Raw genomic sequence first — 19470 nt, 5'->3', positions numbered from 1 at the left:
GAATAGAAAGGGAGTGAGATGAAAGATAGAGAGAGTGGTAGAGACACAAAGAGGGAGAAATATAGAAAGAAGGAGGCAGAGAGACTGAGAGAGAGATAGAGTGTAACTGAGTTGCCTTGGGACGTTTTAGTACATGTTAGTTGCTCTATTGTTGTTGAGAGGTGACTATTGAAGAGCCTGAGGCAGGTATCGGGGGATGAGGCACAATCTGAGTGGTGAACTGCGCCCTGCCTCATTCTTCAAACGCACAGCACTAACTGGAATGAGAAGCAATCCAATGCAGAAAGCTCCATAGCTCAGGGGTTGGAGCCCTAGTCTTGTCAAACCAAGGGTCGTGAGTTCAAATCTCACTGGTGCCGATGCAAATTTGTTAATTTACAGCATGTTTACTTTTAAGTATGAAACAGCTCCGAGACCAACACGTAGAACAGGCTCTCTCTCCCTTCCCAATCTCTCCACCTCTCCCTTACCTTCTGCTCAATTTCTCTGTACTCCCCCTCTTTGCCTCTCTCTCCTCCTTCGCTCACTCTCTCACCTTACCCTCTCTCTCTCTCACTCTGTCCTTTCCTCTTGGGGAGAGTAGAAGGAGGATGCGGAGAGAGAGGGTGTAGGGGAGAGAGAGTGTTGGTGAAGTGGAGAGAGTGAAGGAGATAGAGAGAGGGGAAGGAGAGAGTGTGTGGGTGAAGGGGAGATAGAGGGGAAGTGGAGAGATGGAAGGAGAGAAGCGGAATGGGAAAGAGAGAGGGAGAAACATAGAAGATAGGAGCAGGAGTAGGCCACTCGGCCCCTCGAGCCTGCTCCGCCATTCAATGAGATCATGGCTGATCTTCCAACTCAGTAACCGGTGCCTGCTTTCTCCCCAGATCCCTTTAGCCTTAAGAAATATATCTAACTCCTTCTTGAATATAGTTAATGAATTAGCCTCAACTGCCTTCTGTGGTAGAGAATTCCACAGGTTCACCACTCTCTGGGTGAAGAAATTCCTCCTCATCTCATCCCTAAATGGCTTACCCCTTATCTTTAGACTGTGACCCCTGGTTCTGGACTCCCTCACCATCAGGAACATCCTTCCTGCAACTAGTCTTTCTTGTCCTGTTAGAAATTAATATGTTCAATGAGGTCCCCTCTCATTCTTCTAAACTCCAGCGAGTATAAGCCCAATCGACCCAATCTCTCCTCATACGTCATTCCTGCCATCCCAGGTATCAGCCTGGTGAATCTTCGCTGCACTCCCTCCATGGCAAGAACATCCTTCCTCAGATAAGGCGACCAAAATTGCACACAATGCTCAAGGTGTGGTCTCACCAAGGCCCTGTACAACTGTAGCAAGACATCTTTGCTCCTGTACTCGAACCCTCTCACTACGAAGGCCAACATACCATTTGCCTTCTCAGCCGCCTGCTGCACCTGCATGCTTACCTTCAGTGACTGGTGCACAAGGACACCCAGATCTCGTTGCACTTCCCCTTCTCCCAATCGATTGCCGTTCAGATATTAATCTGCCTTCCTGTTTTTACCACCGGAGTGGATAACCTCGCATTTATCCACATTACACTGCATCTGCCATACATCTGCCCAATCACCCAACCTGTCCAAATCATACTGGAGTTTCTCGGCATCCTCCTCACAGCACACACGCCCACCTGGCTTTGTGTCATCTGCAAACTTGGAGAAATTACATCTAGTTCCCTCGTCTAGATCATTAATATATATTGTGAATAGCTGGGTTCCTAGGACTGACCCCTGCGGTACCCCACTTGTCACTGCCTGCCACTCGGAAAAAGATCCGTTTATTCCAACTCTGTGCTTTCTGTCTGCCAACCAGTTCTCTATCCAAGTCAATACTTTGCCCCAATCCCATGTGCCTTACATTTACATGCTAATCTCTTATGCGGGACCTTATCGAAAGCCTTCTGAAAGTCCAAATACACCACATCCACTGGTTCTCCCTTATCTATTCTACGAGTTACATCCTCAAAAAATTCCAGTAGATTAGTCAAGATTAGTCAAGCATGATTTACCTTTTGTAAATCCATGTTGACTTTGTCCGATCCTGTCACTGTTTTCCAAGTGCTATTCAATTACATCTTTTATAATGGATTCTAGCATTTTCCCCACTACCTCTACAAATTTAGCTTCTGTTTCTAAACTCACTGTTAATTCACAGCATGTTTACTTTAAAGTATGAAACAGCTCCGAGCCCAACCCGAGAACAGGCTCTCTCTCCCTTCCCCACCTCCACCTCCCCCTCTCCTTCTGTTCAATTCCCCTGAACTCCCACTCTTTGCCTCTCTCTCCTCCTTACCCCTCTCTCTCTCTCCCCTTCGCCCTCTCTCTACACATCCCTCTTCACTCTCTCTCTCCCTCCGCCTCTCTCTCACCTTCCCCACCTCCCCTTCACCTCCTCTCTCTACACTTTCCCCGCTCTCTCACCACTTCCCTTCCTCCTACTCTCTCCCCTTTCCTCTCTCTTTCCCCCTCTCACTCTGTCCTTTCCTCTTGGGGAGAGTAGAAGGAGGGAGAGAGAAAAGGGAAGGGGAGAGAGTGTGGGTGAAGTGGAGAGAGGGAAGGAGATAGAGGGAGGGGAGAGAGTGTGGGTGAAGTGGAGAGGGAAGGCAATAGAGGGAGGGGAAGTGGAGAGATGGAAGGAGAGAGGCGGAATGGGAGAGAGAGAGTTAAGCGGCGAGACAGAGTGAAAAGAAGAGAGAGGGAGAGAAGAGAAGAGAGGAGGGAGGGAGAGCGAGGGGAAGGGGAGAGAGAGGCGGATGGAGGAGGGTGAAATGAGAGAGGGGAAATGGGAGGGACAGATTGGGAAGGGAGAGGAGAGAGAAAAGGAGGGAAGGAGATAGAGGGAAGAGGGAGTGACAGAGTTAGAAGGGGAGAGGGGGAGGGAAGAGAAGATTGAAGGGAAGGAGATAGAGAAAGGGAAGGAGAGAGGTGGAAGGGGAGAGAGAGCGAAGCAGAGAGACAGAGTGAGAAGGGGAGAGAGAGAGAAAGTGAGAGAGCGAAAAAGAGAGAAAGTGAGAGAGAGAATTTGAGAGAGAAAGTGAGAGTGTTAAAGAAAGAGAGAGAAACTCAGAGAAGGAGAGAGTGAGAGAGAGAAAGAGAGAGTGAACATGAGGGAGTGTAAAAAGAGCAAGAGAGAAAGAGATAGACAGTGAGATAGAGTGAGAAAGGGAGAGAGAGAAAGTGATAGAGAATGTGATAGAGAAAGTGAGAGTAATAAAGCAAGAGAGGTAGAATGTGAGTGAGAGGGAAAGTGTGCGAGAGAGAGAACGAGAAAGTGAGAGCAAGAGAGATAGAATGAAAGGGATGGAGGGAGAGAAAATGAGAGAGAGAGAAAGTGAGAGAGTGAAAGAGAGAGAAAGAGAGAGGAGGTAGCGAAAGTGAGAGAGAGAAATTGAGTGGGAGAGAAAGTGAGAGTGAGAGAGAGAAAGTGAGAGAGAAAAAGATAGAGAGAAAGTGAGAGAGAAAAAGATAGAGAGAAAGTGAGAGAAAGAAAATGAGAGAGAGAAACAGAGAGAGAGAGAGAGAGAAAGAGAGTGTGAGAGAGAAAAAGAGAGAGAAAGTGAGAGAGGGAGAGCGAGAGAGCAATTGAGATAGTCAATGCGAGAGAGAGAAAGTGAGAGAGAAAGTGAGAGAGAGAGAGAAAGTGAGGTTGAGAAAAATTGAGAGAAACTGAGAGAAAGAGAGAGAGAGAAAGTGACAGAGAAATTGAGAGAGAGAAAGAGAGAGGAGAGAGAGAAACTGAGCGAGAGAGAGAACAAGTGAGAGAGAGAGAGGCAAAATGAGAGTGAGAAACAGAGAGAAAGTGAGAGAGACACAGAGAAAAAGAGAAAGAGGTAGAAAGGGAGTGACAGAGAGTGACAGAAAGATAGAGAGAAAGATAGAGAGAGAGTGGTAGAGACACAAAGAGGGAGAAATATAGAAAGAAGGAGGCAGAGAGACTGAGAGAGAGGTAGAGTGTAATTGAATGGCCTTGGGACGTTTTAGTACGTGGAAGTTGCTCTATTGTTGTTGAGAGGTGACTATTGAAGAGCCTGAGGCAGGTATCGGGGGATGAGACACAATCTGAGTGGTGAACTGCGCCCTGCCTCATTCTTCAAACGCACAGCACTATTCAATTTAATTCAATTCAAATCGCTTTATTGGCATGATGACAAGGTACATCTTATGTTGCCAAAGCATCGAAAAACATTCATGGTTGAACACATAAACACTGATCTATCCATACAGTGTATAAACAGATATATCCCTGAGTGTATAAATATACATTCATATAATTTGTATATACTCTTTTCTTATATTTACTGGTTGTCCCTCTGTTTATGGCAAGCCGTAACATAGTGTGCCGCTAAGGTTACACAATTTCTCTCTTCCCCTAGTAGGTATGGGAGTTTTTGGTCGTCATTCAAATTTCTGAATTCCGGGCATATTTTTGTGAATTTTGGGTAGAAATTCTCCCTTATGCCCTGATATTTTCTACAAGCTGTGAGGAAGTGCATCTCTGTCTCCACCACACCCTGACTGCAATGAGAACATATCCTGTCCTCTCTTAGTAGCCGGGTCTGCCTGTGTCTACCTTTTTCGATCGCCAGGCTATGTTCACTAAGTCTGTACATTGTCAAGGTTTTTCTCAGTTTGCTATCCTTTACCATGGTCAGGTAATCAGCCATGTTGTGTTGCACTAACTGGAATGAGAAGCAATTCTGTATCAGTGGTTTCATAGCTCAGGGGTTAGAGCACTGGTCTTGTAAACCAGGGGTCGTGAGTTCAATTCTCACTGTGTGCCTCTGCAAATTTGTTAATTCACAACATGTTTACTTTAAGTGTGAAACAGCTCTGAGACCAACATGAGAACAGGCTCAATCTCCACCTCTCCCTCTCCTTCCATTCAATTCTCCTGTCTTTGCCTGCCGCTCTCTCACCACTTCCCTTCCTCCTAATCTCTCCCCTTTCCTCTCTCACTCTGTCCTTTCATCTTGGGGAGAGTAGAAGGAGGAGGATGGGGATAGAAGGGAAGGAGATAGAGAGAGGGGAAAGCGGTAAGGCAGCGTGAGAAGAGAAAGAAGAGGGAGGGGGAGAGAGAGGCAGAAGTGGGAGTTGGAGAGGGGGGGATGCTGAGAGCGGCAAGGTGAGAGAGAGCGAAGGGGAGAGAGAGGCAGATGGAGGAGGGGAAACAAGGGAGACAAAGTGGGAAGAGAGGGAAGGAGATCGAGGGAGTGACAGAGTGGGAAGAGAAGAATGAAGGAGAGGGAATGAGATAGAGAGAGGGGAATTGTAGGGGTTCGCAAAATTCCCCTATTTTCCTTGAAGATCGGGAAATATTGGTCCATATCGTGGTTGAAGAATTATGTTTTGAATTGCCTCTGGGTTGGATCAATGTTTTTAAAGCATACTCAGAGCCACGAAAGACTGCTCTGAGATGGACAGCACGTGGACAACACCGGAATCGAGGAGTTCTGTGGAAATATTCGCATACATTAAGATAGTACATTTGATTTGAATTTGTGCCCTTGAGCCTGGTCAATCACAAAAAGGTTTTAAAATGGCCATCAGAAAGCATTGGAAAAGCAGCTTGTACAGCTTGTAATGTGTCTGTGTGAAAGACCTGTCAAACAAACCAGGGAGTTTCCCTTTTGTGGAGAGGCAAGTTTTGTTTATACGAAACTGCAGGATGTTGATTTACTTCCGGGATTAGCCCACTTGAACCGAAACCACAGAACAATTGGCTTCTATTTGCACAGAAATCCAAACCCATTCAAAACACTTACACACAATAGATACATCTAAACTCAGGAAAAGGACTTTTGATATGCAACAGTTTAGGAATGAATGGGTTTTTGTATCACCCAATTCTAAACAATAAGGCAGTTGGATTCCCTTTTGTTTTAGCCCAGGCGAACTCCGGATGTGGGCGGGTACACTTCGGCCCCAGAGTGCAGACACATTAAATCACTCATTTTGAATCAGCCAGTCATGGCTTCCTTTTGTGTATTGGAACTTTTGGGCGCGAATTTTGCACACAGACCATTTCAGCGCCAAACAGGAGTTGGCAGGATATAAAAGATAGCTCCTGAGAAGCTGTCTCTCTCTCTTACTTCGCTGGACCACAGGTGAGCAGGGTTTCTGACTCCTCAGCAAGGCCACCTAGTCAGGAGTTAGGGGGGGGTGATTTAGCGGAAATTGCTAAGATTGTTTAATCAACATTGTAGCCATCAACCCCTCATTTTTGCTGTCTGCCTTCCCCCATTTAAGCAATGTTACTGTAATTACTGTGTTCATGTGGTATAGTTTAAATTTGATTACAGTTTCTTTAGTTTAATAAAGTTTGACTTTCTCACACCCAGACCAGTTGTCCGCTATTAATATATCATTAATTATAAGTCCTTCAGTCAGAACTGGACGGTGGGGTTGCGATTCGAAACCGCTTTTTGAATTGGTTTAAGGGTAGCAGGCAAAGGCTGCTGACCAGGTAAATTACCGTAAACCAGGTAAAAGGTTGGAATTGGTCAGGGTGCGGGCAAAGCTGCCTGACCAGGCAAATTACCGTAAACCAGTTAAAAGATGCCCCCCTACAGAAGGAGAGAGGTGGAAGGGGGCAAGAGACAGAGTGAGAAGGGGAGAGAGCGGGAAAGTGGAGAGTGTGAGAGAATAGATGAGAGAAGGGCGGATGGAGGAAGAGCAATGAGACTGAGGAAGGGCGAAGGGGAGAGAGAGTAAAAGTAACAGAGAGGGAGAGATAAAGAGAGAGAAAGTGAGAGCGCCACAGAGAAAAAGAGAAAGAGCTAGAAAGGGACAGAGTGACAGAAAGATAGAGAGTGGTGGAGACACAAAGAGGGAGAAATATAGAAAGAAGGAGGCAGAGAGACTGAGAGAGAGATGAGTGTAACTGAGTTGCGTTGGGACGTTTTAGTACGTGATAGTTGCTCTGTTGTTGTTGAGAGGCGACTATTGAAGAGCCAGAGGCAGATATCGGGGGATGAGACACAATCTGAGTGATAAACTGCGCCCTGCCTCATTCTTCAAAAACACAGCACTAACTGGAATGAGAAACACTCCTCTGCAGGTGGCTCCGTAGCTCAGTGGTTAGAGCACTGGTCTTGTAAACCAAGGGTCGGGCGTTCAAATCTCCCTGGGGCCTCTCCAAATTTGTTAATTTATAGCATATTTACTTTTAAGTATGAAAAAGCTCTGAGGCCAACACAAGATCAGGATCTCTCTCGCCCTTCCCAATCGCCACTTCTCCCTCTCCTTCCGTTCATATTCCCCCTCTTTGCGTCTCTCTCTCCCCTTCACCTTCTCTCTCACCTCCCATTCACCTCCTCTCTCTGCACTTTCCCCTCTCTCTCACCACTTCCCTTCCTCCTACTCTCTCCCCTTTCCTCTCCCTGTCCCCCTCTCACTCTGTCCTTTCCTCTTGGGGAGAGTAGATAGGAGGATGGGGAGAGAAGAGGCGAAAGGGAGAGAGTGTGTAGGGGAGAGAGAAAAGGGAAGGAGATAAAGAGGGGATATGGACAGCTGGAAGGAGGGAGGCGGGAAGTGGTAAGACAGCGTGAAAAGAGGGGAGAGGGAGAGAAGAGAACGAGGGGAAAGAGAGAGAGAGAGGGGGAGAGAAAGGGGGCCCTGTGTTCAGTGTGGGCCCTGTGTTAAGTGCGGGCCCTGTGTTCCGTGAGTGCCCTGTCTTCAGTGCGGGCCCTCTGTTCAGTGCGGGCCCTGTGTTCAGCCTAGGCCCTGTGTTCAGTGAGGGCCCTGTGTTCAGCCTAGGCCCTGTGTTCGGTGAGGGCCCTGTTATCGGTGAGGGCCCTGTGTTCACTGCGGGCCCTGTGTTCAGTGCGGGCCCTGTGTTCACTGCGGGCCCTGTGTTCAGTGCGAGCCCTGTGTTCAGTGTGATTCCTGTGTTCAGTGCGGGCCCTGTGTTCACTGCGGGCCCTGTGTTCAGTGCGGGCCCTGTGTTCACTGCGGGCCCTGTGTTCAGTGCGAGCCCTGTGTTCAGTGTGATTCCTGTGTTCAGTGCGGGCCCTCTGTTCATTGCGGGCCCTGTGTTCAGTGCGGGCCTGGTGCCCTGTGTTCAGTGCGGTCCCTGTGTTCAGTGCGGGCCTTGTGTTCAATACGGCCCCTGTGTTCAGTGCGGGCCTTGTGTTCAGTGCGGGCCTTGTGTTCAGTACGGCCCCTGTGTTCAGTGCAGGCCTTGTGTTCAGTGCGGGCCTTGTGTTCTGTGTGAGCCCTGTGTTCAGTGCGGACCTTGTGTTCAGTGCGGCCCCTGTGTACAGTGCGGGCCTTGTGTTCTGTGTGAGCCCTGTGTTCAGTGCGGACCCGAAACGTTGACTCTATAATTTCTCTCCAAGGATGTTGCCTGGCCTGCTCAGTTTTTCCATCCTTTTCTGTTGTTATTTCAGATTTCTAGCAGCACGGTGGCATAGTGGTTAGCACTGTTGCCTCACAGCGCCAGGGACCCGGGTTCGAATCCGGCTTCAGGTGACCATCTGTGTGGAGTTTGAACATTCACCCCGTGTTTGCGTGGGTTTCCTCCGAGTGCTCCGGTTTCCTCCCACAGTCCAAAGATGTGCGGTTAGGTTGATTGGCTATGATAAATTGACCCTTAGTGTTAGGGGGATTAAAGACGTGGGGATAGGGTGGGACATGTGTTGGTGTAGGGGTTACGGGGATCGGGTGGGATATGTGTCGGTGCAGGCTCGATGGGCCGAAATGGCCTCTATCTGCACAGTGGGGTTTCTGCGATCTGCAGTATTTTGCTATCGAGAGTGTAACTGAGTTGCCATGGGACGTTTTAGTACATGTAAGTTGCTCTATTGTAGTTGAGAGGTGAGCATTGAAGAGCCTGAGGCAGGTATCGGGGTATGAGACACAATCTGAGTGGTGAACTGCGCCCTGCCTCATTCTTCATACACACAGCACTAACTGGAATGAGAAACAACCCAGTACAGGTAGCTCCATAGCTCAGGGGTTAGAGCACTGGTCTTGTAAACCAGGAGTCGTGAGTTCAAATCTCACTGGGGCCTGTGCAAATTTGTTAATTCACAGCATGTTTAATTTTAAATATGAAACAGCTCCGAGAACAACACAAGAACAGTCTCTCTCTCCCTTCCCAATCTCCACCTCTCCCTCTCCTTCCGTTCAATTCCCCTGTACTCCCCCTCTTTGCCTGTTTCTCTCTTCCTTACACCTCTCTCTCTCCCATTCACCCTCTCGCTACACAGGCCCCTTGCAATCTTCCCCCCTCTCTCACCTTCACCCCCTCTCTCTACCATTTCATCTACTTCCCTTCCTCCTACTCTCTCCCCTTTCCTCTCTCTTTCCCCCTCTCACTCTGTCCTTTCCTCTTGGGGGGAGAGTAGGAGGAGAATGGGGAGAGAAGAGGCGAAAGGGAGTGAGAGGGTGTAGTGGACAGCTGGAAGGAGGAAGGCGGAGAGAGGGAGAGAAGAGAAAGAAGAGGGAGGGAGAACGAGGGGAAGGGGAGAGAGGGAAGCGGAGAGACGGAAAGAGGTGGAGAGATGAGAGAAGGGTGGATGGAGAAAGAGCAAAGAGAACTGAGGAAGGGCGAAGGAGCGAGAGAGTGAGTGAGAGTGATAGAGAAGGAGAATGAGACAGAGAGAGAAAGTGAGAATGAGAGAGAATAAAGAGAGAATTGAGAGAGTGAAAGCGAGAGAGAGGAAAAATGAGAGAGTGAGAGAGACAAAGAGAAAAAGAGAATGAGATAGAAAGGGAGTGAGAGAAAGATAGAGAGAGTGGTAGAGACACAAAGAGGGAGAAATATAGAAAGAAGGAGGTAGAGAGATAGAGTGTAACTGAGTTGCCTTGGGACGTTTTAGTACATGTTAGTTGCTCTATTGTTGTTGAGAGGTGACTATTGAAGAGCCTGAGGCAGGTATCGGGGGATGAGACACAATCTGAGTGGTGAACTGCGCCCTGCCTCATTCTTCAAACGCACAGCACTAACTGGAATGAGAAGCAATCCAATGCAGATGGCTCCATAGCTCAGGGGTTAGAGCCCTAGTCTTGTCAAACCAGCGGTCGTGAGTTCAAATCTCACTGGTGCCTATGCAAATTTGTTAATTTACAGCATGTTTACTTTTAAGTATGAAACAGCTCCGAGACCAACACAAGAACAGGCTCTCTCCACCTTCTGCTCAATTCCTCTGTACTCCCCCTCTTTGCCACTCTCTCACCTTACCCTCACTCTTTCCCCCTCTCACTCTGTCCTTTCCTCTTGGGGAGAGTAGAAGGAGGATGGGGAGAGCAGAGGCGAAAGGGAGAGAGAGGGTGGAGGGGAGAGAGAGTGTTGGTGAAGTGGAGAGAGTGAAGGAGATCGAGAGAGGGGAAGGAGAGAGTGTGTGGGTGAAGGGGAGATAGAGGGGAAGTGGAGAGATGGAAGGAGAGAAGCGGAATGGGACAGAGAGAGGGAGAAACATAGAAGGCAGGAGTAGGCCATTCGGCCCCTCGAGCCTGCTCCGCCATTCAATGAGATCATGGCTGATCTTCCAACTCAGTACCCGGTCCCTGCTTTCTCCCCAGATCCCTTTAGCCTTAAGAAATATATCTAACTCCTTCTTGAATGTAGTTAATGAATTGGCCTCAACTGCCTTCTGTGGTAGAGAATTCCACAGGTTCACCACTCTCTGGGTGAAGAAATTCCTCCTCATCTCAGCCCTAAATGGCTTACCCCTTATCTTTAGACTGTGACCCCTGGTTCTAGACTCCCCCGCCATCAGGAACATCCTTCCTGCATCTAGTCTTTCTAGTCCTGTTAGAAATGTATAAGTTCAATGATGTCCCCTCTCATTCTTCTAAACTCCAGCGAGTATAAGCCCAATCGACCCAATCTCCCCTTATACGTCATTCCTGCCATCCCAGGTATCAGTCTGGTAAATCTTCGCTGCACTCCCTCCATGGCAATTGCATCCTTCCTCAGATAAGGCGACCAAAACTGCACACAATGCTCAAGGTGTGGTCTCACCAAGGCCCTGTACAACTGTAGCAAGACATCTTTGCTCCTGTACTCGAACCCTCTCACTACGAAGGCCAACATACCATTTGCCTTCTTAACCGCCTGCTGCACCTGCATGCTTTCCTTCAGTGACTGGTGCACAAGGACACCCAGATCTCGTTGCACTTCCCCTTCTCCCAATCGATTGCCGTTCAGATATTAATCTGCCTTCCTGTTTTTACCACCGGAGTGGATAACCTCGCATTTATCCACATTACACTGCATCTGCCATACATCTGCCCAATCACCCAACCTGTCCAAATCATACTGGAGTTTCTCGGCATCCTCCTCACAGCACACACGCCCACCTGGCTTTGTGTCATCTGCAAATTTGGAGAAATTACATCTAGTTCCCTCGTCTAGATCATTAATATATATTGTGAATAGCTGGGTTCCTAGGACTGACCCCTGCGATACCCCACTTGTCACTGCCTGCCACTCGGAAAAAGATCCGTTTATTCCAACTCTTTGCTTTCTGTCTGCCAACCAGTTCTCTATCCAAGTCAGTACTTTGCCCCAATCCCATGTGCCTTACATTTACATGCTAATCTCTTATGCGGGACCTTATCGAAAGCCTTCTGAAAGCCCAAATACACCACATCCACTGGTTCTCCCTTATCTATTCTACCAGTTACGTCCTCAAATAATTCCAGTAGATTAGTCAAGATTAGTCAAGCATGATTTACCTTTTGTAAATCCATGTTGACTTTGTCTGATCCTGTCACTGTTTTCCAAGTGCTATTCAATTACATCTTTTATAATGGACTCTAGCATTTTCCCCACTACCTCTACAAATTTAGCTTCTGTTTCTAAACTCACTGTTAATTCACAGCATGTTTACTTTTATGTATGAAATAGCTCCGAGCCCAACACGAGAACAGGCTCTCTCTCCCTTCCCCATCTCCACCTCCCCCTCTCCTTCTGTTCAATTCCCCTGAACGCCCACTCTTTGCCTCTCTCTCCTCCTTGCCCCTCTCTCTCTCTCCCCTTCACCCTCTCTCTATACATCCCTCTTCAATCTCTCTCTCCCTCCGCCTCTCTCTCACCTTCCCCACCTCCCCTTCACCTCCTCTCTCTACACTTTCCCCGCTCTCTCCGAACTTCCCTTCCTCCTACTCTCTCCCCTTTCCTCTCTCTTTCCCCATTTCACTCTGTCCTTTCCTCTTGGGAAGAGTAGAAGGAGGGAGAGAGAAAAGGGAAGGGGAGAGAGTGTGGGTGAAGTGGAGAGAGGGAAGGAGATAGAGGGAGGGGAAGGGGAGAGAGTGTGGGTGAAGTGGAGAGAGGGAAGGAGATAGAGGGAGGGGAAGGGGAGAGAGTGTGGGTGAAGTGGAGAGAGGGAAGGGGATAGAGGGAGGGGAAGGGGAGAGAGTGTGGGTGAAGTGGAGAGAGGGAAGGAGATAGAGGGAGGGGAAGGGGAGAGAGTGTGGGTGAAGTGGAGAGAGGGAAGGAGATAGAGGGAGGGGAAGTGGAGAGAGTGTGGGTGAAGTGGAGCGAGGGAAGGAGATAGAGGGAGGGGAAGGGGAGAGAGTGTGGGTGAAGTGGAGCGAGGGAAGGAGATAGAGGGAGGGGAAGGGGAGAGAGTGTGGGTGAAGTGGAGAGGGAAGGCAATAGAGGGAGGGGAAGTGGAGAGATGGAAGGAGAGAGGCGGAATGGGAGAGAGAGAGTTAAGCGGAGAGACAGAGTGAAAAGAAGAGAGAGGGAGAAGAGAGGAGGGAGGGAGAGCGAGGGGAAGGGGAGAGAGAGGCGGATGGAGGAGGGGGAAATGAGAGAGGGGAAATGGGAGAGACAGATTGGGAAGGGAGAGCAGAGAGAAAAGGAGGTAAGGAGATAGAGAAAGGGAAGGAGAGAGGTGGAAGGGGAGAGAGAGCGAAGCAGAGAGACAGAGTGAGAAGGGGAGAGAGAGAGAAAGTGAGAGAGCGAGTGCAAGTCAGAGAGAGGGAGAGAGAAAGTAAGAGAGAGAAAGAGAGAGAGAGAATGTGAGAGAGAAAGTGAGAGTGAAAGTGAGAGAGAGTAAAAAGAGCAACAGAGAAAGAGAAAGACAGTGAGAGAGAGTGAGGAAGGGGGAGAGAGAAAGTGATACAGAATGTGATAGTGAAAGTGAGAGTAATAAAGCAAGAGAGATAGAATGTGAGTGAGAGAGAAAGTGTGCGAGAGAGAGAATGAGAAAGTGAGAACAAGAGAGATATAGAGAAAGGGATGGAGAGAGAGAAAATGAGAGATAGAGAAAGTGAGAGAGTGAAAGAGAGAGAAAGAGAGAGGAGGTAGCGAAAGTGAGAGAGAGAAATTGAGTGGGAGAGAAAGTGAGAGTGAGAGAGAGAAAGTGAGAGAGAAAAAGATAGAGAGCAAGTGAGAGAGAGAGAAAATGAGAGAGAGAAACAGAGAGAGAGAGAGAGAGAAAGAGAGTGTGAGAGAGAAAAGAGAGAGAAAGTGAGAGAGGGGGAGCAAGTGAGAGAGCAATTGAGATAGTCAACGCGAGAGAGAGAAAGTGAGAGAGAGAGAGAGAAACTGAGAGAAAGAGAGAGAGAGAAAGTGAAAGAGAAATTGAGAGAGAGAAAGAGAGAGGAGAGAGAGAAACTGAGAGAAAGAGAGAGAGAGAAAGTGACAGAGAAATTGAGAGAGAGAAAGAGAGAGAGAAAGTGAGAGAGGGAGAGCAAGTGAGAGAGCAATTGAGATAGTCAACGCGAGAGAGAGCAAGTGAGAGAGAAAGTGAGAGAGAGAGAGAAAGTGAGGTAGAGAAAAATTGAGAGAAACTGAGAGAAAGAGAGAGAGAGAAAGTGACAGAGAAAAATTGAGAGAGAGAAAGAGAGAGGAGAGAGAGAAACTGAGAGAAAGAGAGAGAGAGAAAGAGACAGAGAAATTGAGAGAGAGAGAGAGGAGAGAGAGAAACTGAGAGAAAGAGAGAGAGAGAAAGTGACAGAGAAAAATTGAGAGAGAGAAAGAGAGAGGAGAGAGAGAAACTGAGAGAAAGAGAGAGAGAGAAAGTGAAATAGAAATTGAGAGAGAGAAAGAGAGAGGAGAGAGAGAAACTGAGAGAGAGAGAGAGAACAAGTGAGAGAGAGAGAGGTAAAATGAGAGTGAGAAACAGAGAGAAAGTGAGAGAGACACAGAGAAAAAGAGAAAGAGGTAGAAAGGGAGTGACAGAGACGACCAAAAACTCCCATACCTACTAGGGGAAGAGAGAAATTGTGTAACACTAGCAGCACACTATGTTACAGCTTGCCATAAAAAGAGGGACAACCACTAAATATAAGAAGAGAGTGTATATAAATTATATGAAAGTATATTTATACACTCAGGGATATATCTGTTTATACACTGTATGGATAGATCGGTATTTTTGTGAACAAACATCAATGTTTTTCGATGCTTTGGCAACATAAGATGTAACTTGTCATGCCAATAAAGCGATTTGATTTGAATTGAATTGAATTGAATTGAGTGACAGAAAGATAGAGAGAAAGATAGAGAGAGAGTGGTAGAGACACAAAGAGGGAGAAATATAGAAAGAAGGAGGCAGAGAGACTGAGAGAGAGATAGAGTGTAACTGAGTTGCCTTGGGACGTTTTAGCATGGGAAAGTTGCTCTACTGTAGTTGTGAGGACGAAGAGCCTGAGGCAGGTAACGGGGGATGAGACACAATCTGAGTGGTGAACTGCGCCCTGCCTCATTCTTCAAACGCACAGCACTGTTCAATTCAATTCAATTCAAATCGCTTTATTGGCATGATGACAAGGTACATCTTATGGCGCCAAAGCATCGAAAAACATTCATGGTTGAACACATAAACACTGATCTATCCATACAGTGTAGAAACAGATATATCCCTGAGTGTATAAATATACATTCATATATAATTTGTATATACTCTTTTCTTATATTTAGTGTTTGTCCCTCTGTTTATAGCAAGCTGTAACATAGTGTGCCGCTAAGGTTACACAATTTCTCTCTTCCCTAATAGGTATGGGAGTTTTTGGTCATCATTCAAATTTCTGAATTCCGGGCATATTTTTGTGAATTTTGGGTAGAAATTCTCCCTTATGCCCTGATATTTTCTACAAGCTGTGAGGAAGTGCATCTCTGTCTCCACCACACCCTGACTGCAATGAGAACATATCCTGTCCTCTCTTGGTAGCCGGGTCTGCCTGTGTCTACCTTTTTCGATCGCCAGGCTATGTTCACTAAGTCTGTACATTGTCAAGGTTTTTCTCAGTTTGCTATCCTTTACCATGGTCAGGTAATCAGCCATGTTGTGTTGCACTAACGGGAATGAGAGCAATCCTGTATCTGTGGCTCCACAGCTCAGGGTTTAGAGCACTGGTCTTGTAAACCAGGGGTCGTGAGTTCAAATCTCACTGGGGCCTGTGCAAAGTTAGTTTCTGTTTCTAAACTCGCCCTTAATCCACCACATGTTTTCTTTTAAGTATGAAACAGTTCAGAGACCATCCCAAGAACAGGCTCTCATTCCCCTCCCCCTCTCCTTCCATTCAAATCCCCTGTTCTCCCCTTCACCCTCTCTCTACACATTCCCCTCTCTCTCTCACCTTCTTCACCTCCTCTCTCTACCCTTCCCCCTCCCACTCTGTCCTTTCCTCTTGGGGAGACAAGAAGGCAGATGGGGAGAGGGAGAGTAAAGGGAAGGAGGGAGATTGTGGGTGAAGTGCAGAGAGGGCCAGAGATAGAGAGAGGGGAAGGAGAGAGAGTGTGGGGAAAGGGATAGAGAGAGGGGAAGGGGAGAGAGTGTGGGGAAAGGGAGAGAGAGAGTGTGGGGAAAGAGAGAGGTGGAAGGAGAGAGAGTGTGGGGAAAGGGATAGAGAGAGAGAGAGGGGAAGGAGAGAGAGTGTGGGGAAAAGGGGAGAGAGAGAGAGAGGGGAGAGAGAGGGGAAGGAGAGAGAGGAAGGGGATAGAGAGAGGGGAAGGAGAGAGAGTGTGGGGAACGGGATAGAAAGAGGAGAGAGAGTGTGGGGAAAGGGATGGAGAGAGAGTGTGGGGAGAGGGGAAGGAGAGAGAGTGAGGGGAAAGGAGAGGGGAAGGAGAGAGAGTGAGGGGAAAGGAGAGAGAGTGTGGGGAAAGGGATAGAGAGAGGGGAAGGAGAGAGAGTGTGGGGCAAGGGATAGAGAGAGGGGAAGGGGGGAGAGAGGGGCAAGGGATAGAGAGTGTGGGGCAAGGGATAGAGAGAGGGGAAAGAGAGAGAGTGTGGGGAAGTGGAGAGGGAAGGCAATAGAAATAGAGGGAGGGGTAGTGGAGAGATGGAAGGAGAGAGGCGGAATGGGAGAGAGAGAGTTAAGAGGAGAGACAGAGTGAAAATAATAGAGAGGAAGAAGAGAGGAGGGAGAGAGAGGCGGATGGAGGAGGGGGAAATGGGAGAGACAGATTGGGAAGGGAGAGCAGAGAGAAAAGGAGGGAAGGAGATAGAGAGAGGGGAAGGAGAGAGGTGGAAGGGGAGAGAGAGCGAAGCAGAGAGACAGAGTGAGAAGGGGAGAGAGAGAGAGAAAGCGAGAGGGCGAGTGCAAGTCAGAGAGAGGGAGAGAGAAAGTAAGAGAGAGAATGTGAGAGTGAGAGTGAAAGTGAGAGAGAGTAAAGAGAGAAAGAGAGAGACAGAGAGTGAGAAAGGGAGAGAGAAAGTGACAGAGAATGTGATAGAGAAAGTGAGAGTAATAAAGCAAGAGAGATAGAATGTGAGTGAGAGAGAAAGTGTGCGAGAGAGAGAATGAGAAAGTGAGAACAAGAGAGATATAGAGAAAGGGATGGAGGGAGAGAAAATGAGAGATAGAGAAAGTGAGAGAGTGAAAGAGAGAGAAAGAGAGAGGAGGTAGCGAAAGTGAGAGAGAGAAATTGAGTGGGAGAGAAAGTGAGAGTGAGGGAGAGAAAGTGAGAGAGAAAAAGATAGTGAGAGAGAGAGAAAATGAGAGAGAGAGAGAAAAAGAGAGAGGGAGAGCAAGTGAGAGAGCAATTGAGATAGTCAACACGAGAGAGAGAAAGTGAGGTCGAGAAAAATTGAGAGAAACTGAGAGAAAGAGAGAGAGAAAGTGACAGAGAAAAATTGAGAGAGAGAAAGAGAGAGGAGAGAGAGAAACTGAGAGAAAGAGAGAGAGAGAAAGTGACAGAGAAATTGAGAGAGAGAAAGAGAGAAGGTATTCTCCAGTGAAGGTATTGGCAGTGGAGGCAGACTGAAAATATGTAAAGATGGAAACCTAGATAAAGATGACCCCCTGCTAACCATAAGCTACTACAACAAAAATAGAAAGATCATGATACAGGGGAATGTGGAAAATCTGGACTCCTTCGAAAAGGAATTCCCCCAGTTGAAAACTAAGGCAGACACAAAGAGGACCAATGGACAGGAAGCAAAAGAGAGTCGAACAGAGGATGATGAGAACCAAGTGGAGGAAGAAGAAGAGAGACCAGCAGAGGAAAACACCTCCCTGTCCATCTCCACCCCCCCCCCCACACCTCTCAACGAAAACAAAATGATGAAAGAGAATCTGGCCAAACTAGAACTTGATTTCAACGAATACAGAGAAACACTGGCCAAGAATCTGAAGAAGGAGTTCAAACAGCTAAAAACGGAACACGAGTCCACCACCCACAAGATGACAAAGACCATAGAGGAGCAAAGAAATGAGATCAAAGAACTCCGTACTCAACTAAACAAAACGAAGGAGACCGTAGAAAGGCTCAGCAGGCAACACAAACCTCTTAAGGTCCAAAAACCTGAGGACACAAAAACAACACACACAAGGACACAGAACCCGCCGGATGCCACCCCACACGACGACACACCGAAAGCCACAAACCCCGCTCCACCCAGCCCTCAGTCGAATCATGCCCAGACTACTGCTACCCAGTCCTCACACACAGGAACACAAAAACCGACAGATACCCCCCCAAACGAGGACACACCGAAAGCCCCAAACCCCGCTCCTGCCACACAACATATCCCAGAAACCCAGCCAACAACCAGCCACCAGGCGAGTCCTACCCAGACTACTGTTACCCAGTCTGAAAAACCAGCCCCTCAGGCGGTCCTGCTGACCGACTCCAACGGAAAGTTTCTGGACCCCCAGAGGCTGTTCCCAGACCATCAAGTCCTGAAAAAATGGTGCAGCAACACAGACCAAGCAATGAAGATCCTGAACAAAGAATCCCTTGGAAGCCCCAAATGGATTGTGATCCACACAGGCACGAACGACCTACGCACCCTACAGGAAGGCACTGCTAGGGCGGTGAGCAGGATGGCGGTAAAAAGGCCAGCAGGGAATTCCCCGAGGCGAGGATCGTGATCTCCACATTACTGCTCAGAAAGGACACCCCAGCCTATATAATCCACAACACCAACAGGGAGATCGACACGAGATGTTCTGTCCTCCCCAACGTCTCCCTGGCCCATCATCCAAACATCAACACAAGGGACCTCTATGACGAAATACATCTACTCAAACAGCGGATGTGGGTCTTCGCAAGAAACCTCATAAACACTGCCAAAAGACGCAGCCCTCCCACCCCCTCTACCATTGGGAGCCCAAACAGGGCCACCAATGTCCCCCACCCCCCTATACAAAACCAACAACAGAACCGTACTTTTATACCTGACCCAAGACACCCCTCTAGACCACAGACTGTAGACCAAGAACTGAGAAAGATCATGACGATGCTGAACAGCCTGATAGAAAGCCGGAGAAATTATTAATATTGTTATTTATCATTATCATTATTGATCAGTATTATTACTATTATTAGATAGATATATGTGCATGCCTCATGAAATTTATACTAAATCATCATTTAGCATTATAGAAAATAGTGTTTCCACACTCATCCCACAAAATAGGTCCATTTTATTTCGTTTTATTGAACTATATAAATGCGTTCTTTCCACATAAGCGGCTGGAATATCCAGGGCCTCCGCTCCTCAACTTTTGGGACGAAGAGTACAGACCCTGAATTCCTAAAAGCTATAAAAGACATTGATATAATTGTGTTAACAGAAACATGGTGCCAAAAGGACGTGCCGACCCACTGTCCTCCAATGTACCATGAAATCATTGTGCCCTCAGTAAAGAACACTAAAACACGCAAGGGCAGAACCTCCGGGGGAATATTGGTGTGGTATAAGGGAGAACTGGACAAACACATCTCACCGGTAAAACAGGGAAAATCACACGTATGGCTAAAACTAGATAAAAATATAGGAATAGCAAAAAAAGATGTTTACTTATGTGCGATCTACATACCTCCAATAGAATCGCCATATTTCGAAGAGGAGTTATTTGATACTCTCCACATGGAAATCAGCCATTTCCAGGCCCAAGGAAAGGTGATAATATGTGGGGACCTAGATGCAAGGACCGGTTGTGAACCTGACTTCATAGACCCACAGGGAAACAACCATGTGTTTGGCCAGACCCCTTTAGATGTCACACCAGCCATCGCAAATCGGAACAACCTTGATCGTGAAATAAATA

The 19470-nt window shown here is 47.6% G+C and overlaps 4 non-coding genes across 4 annotated transcripts; all 4 read left to right on the top strand.

Annotated features, from left to right (window-relative positions):
• The first annotated feature begins 4719 nt into the window (after window positions 1-4719).
• trnat-ugu (transfer RNA threonine (anticodon UGU)) lies at window positions 4720-4793 on the top strand. Its single transcript has one exon. It is a non-coding gene; the product is annotated as a tRNA-Thr (tRNA).
• Window positions 4794-7071: 2278 nt separating this feature from the next.
• On the top strand, window positions 7072-7144 carry trnat-ugu (transfer RNA threonine (anticodon UGU)). Its single transcript has one exon. It is a non-coding gene; the product is annotated as a tRNA-Thr (tRNA).
• A 1806-nt stretch (window positions 7145-8950) lies between these two features.
• Window positions 8951-9023, top strand: trnat-ugu (transfer RNA threonine (anticodon UGU)). Its single transcript has one exon. It is a non-coding gene; the product is annotated as a tRNA-Thr (tRNA).
• A 6273-nt stretch (window positions 9024-15296) lies between these two features.
• On the top strand, window positions 15297-15369 carry trnat-ugu (transfer RNA threonine (anticodon UGU)). Its single transcript has one exon. It is a non-coding gene; the product is annotated as a tRNA-Thr (tRNA).
• The last annotated feature ends 4101 nt before the right edge of the window (window positions 15370-19470 follow it).

Source organism: Somniosus microcephalus, unplaced genomic scaffold (assembly GCF_052327205.1).
Source record: "Somniosus microcephalus isolate GS21.2 unplaced genomic scaffold, FLI_Smic_1.0 unresolved_chr2, whole genome shotgun sequence".
Classification (NCBI taxonomy): domain Eukaryota; kingdom Metazoa; phylum Chordata; class Chondrichthyes; order Squaliformes; family Somniosidae; genus Somniosus; species Somniosus microcephalus.
This window is presented reverse-complemented; position numbering and strand designations above follow the sequence as displayed.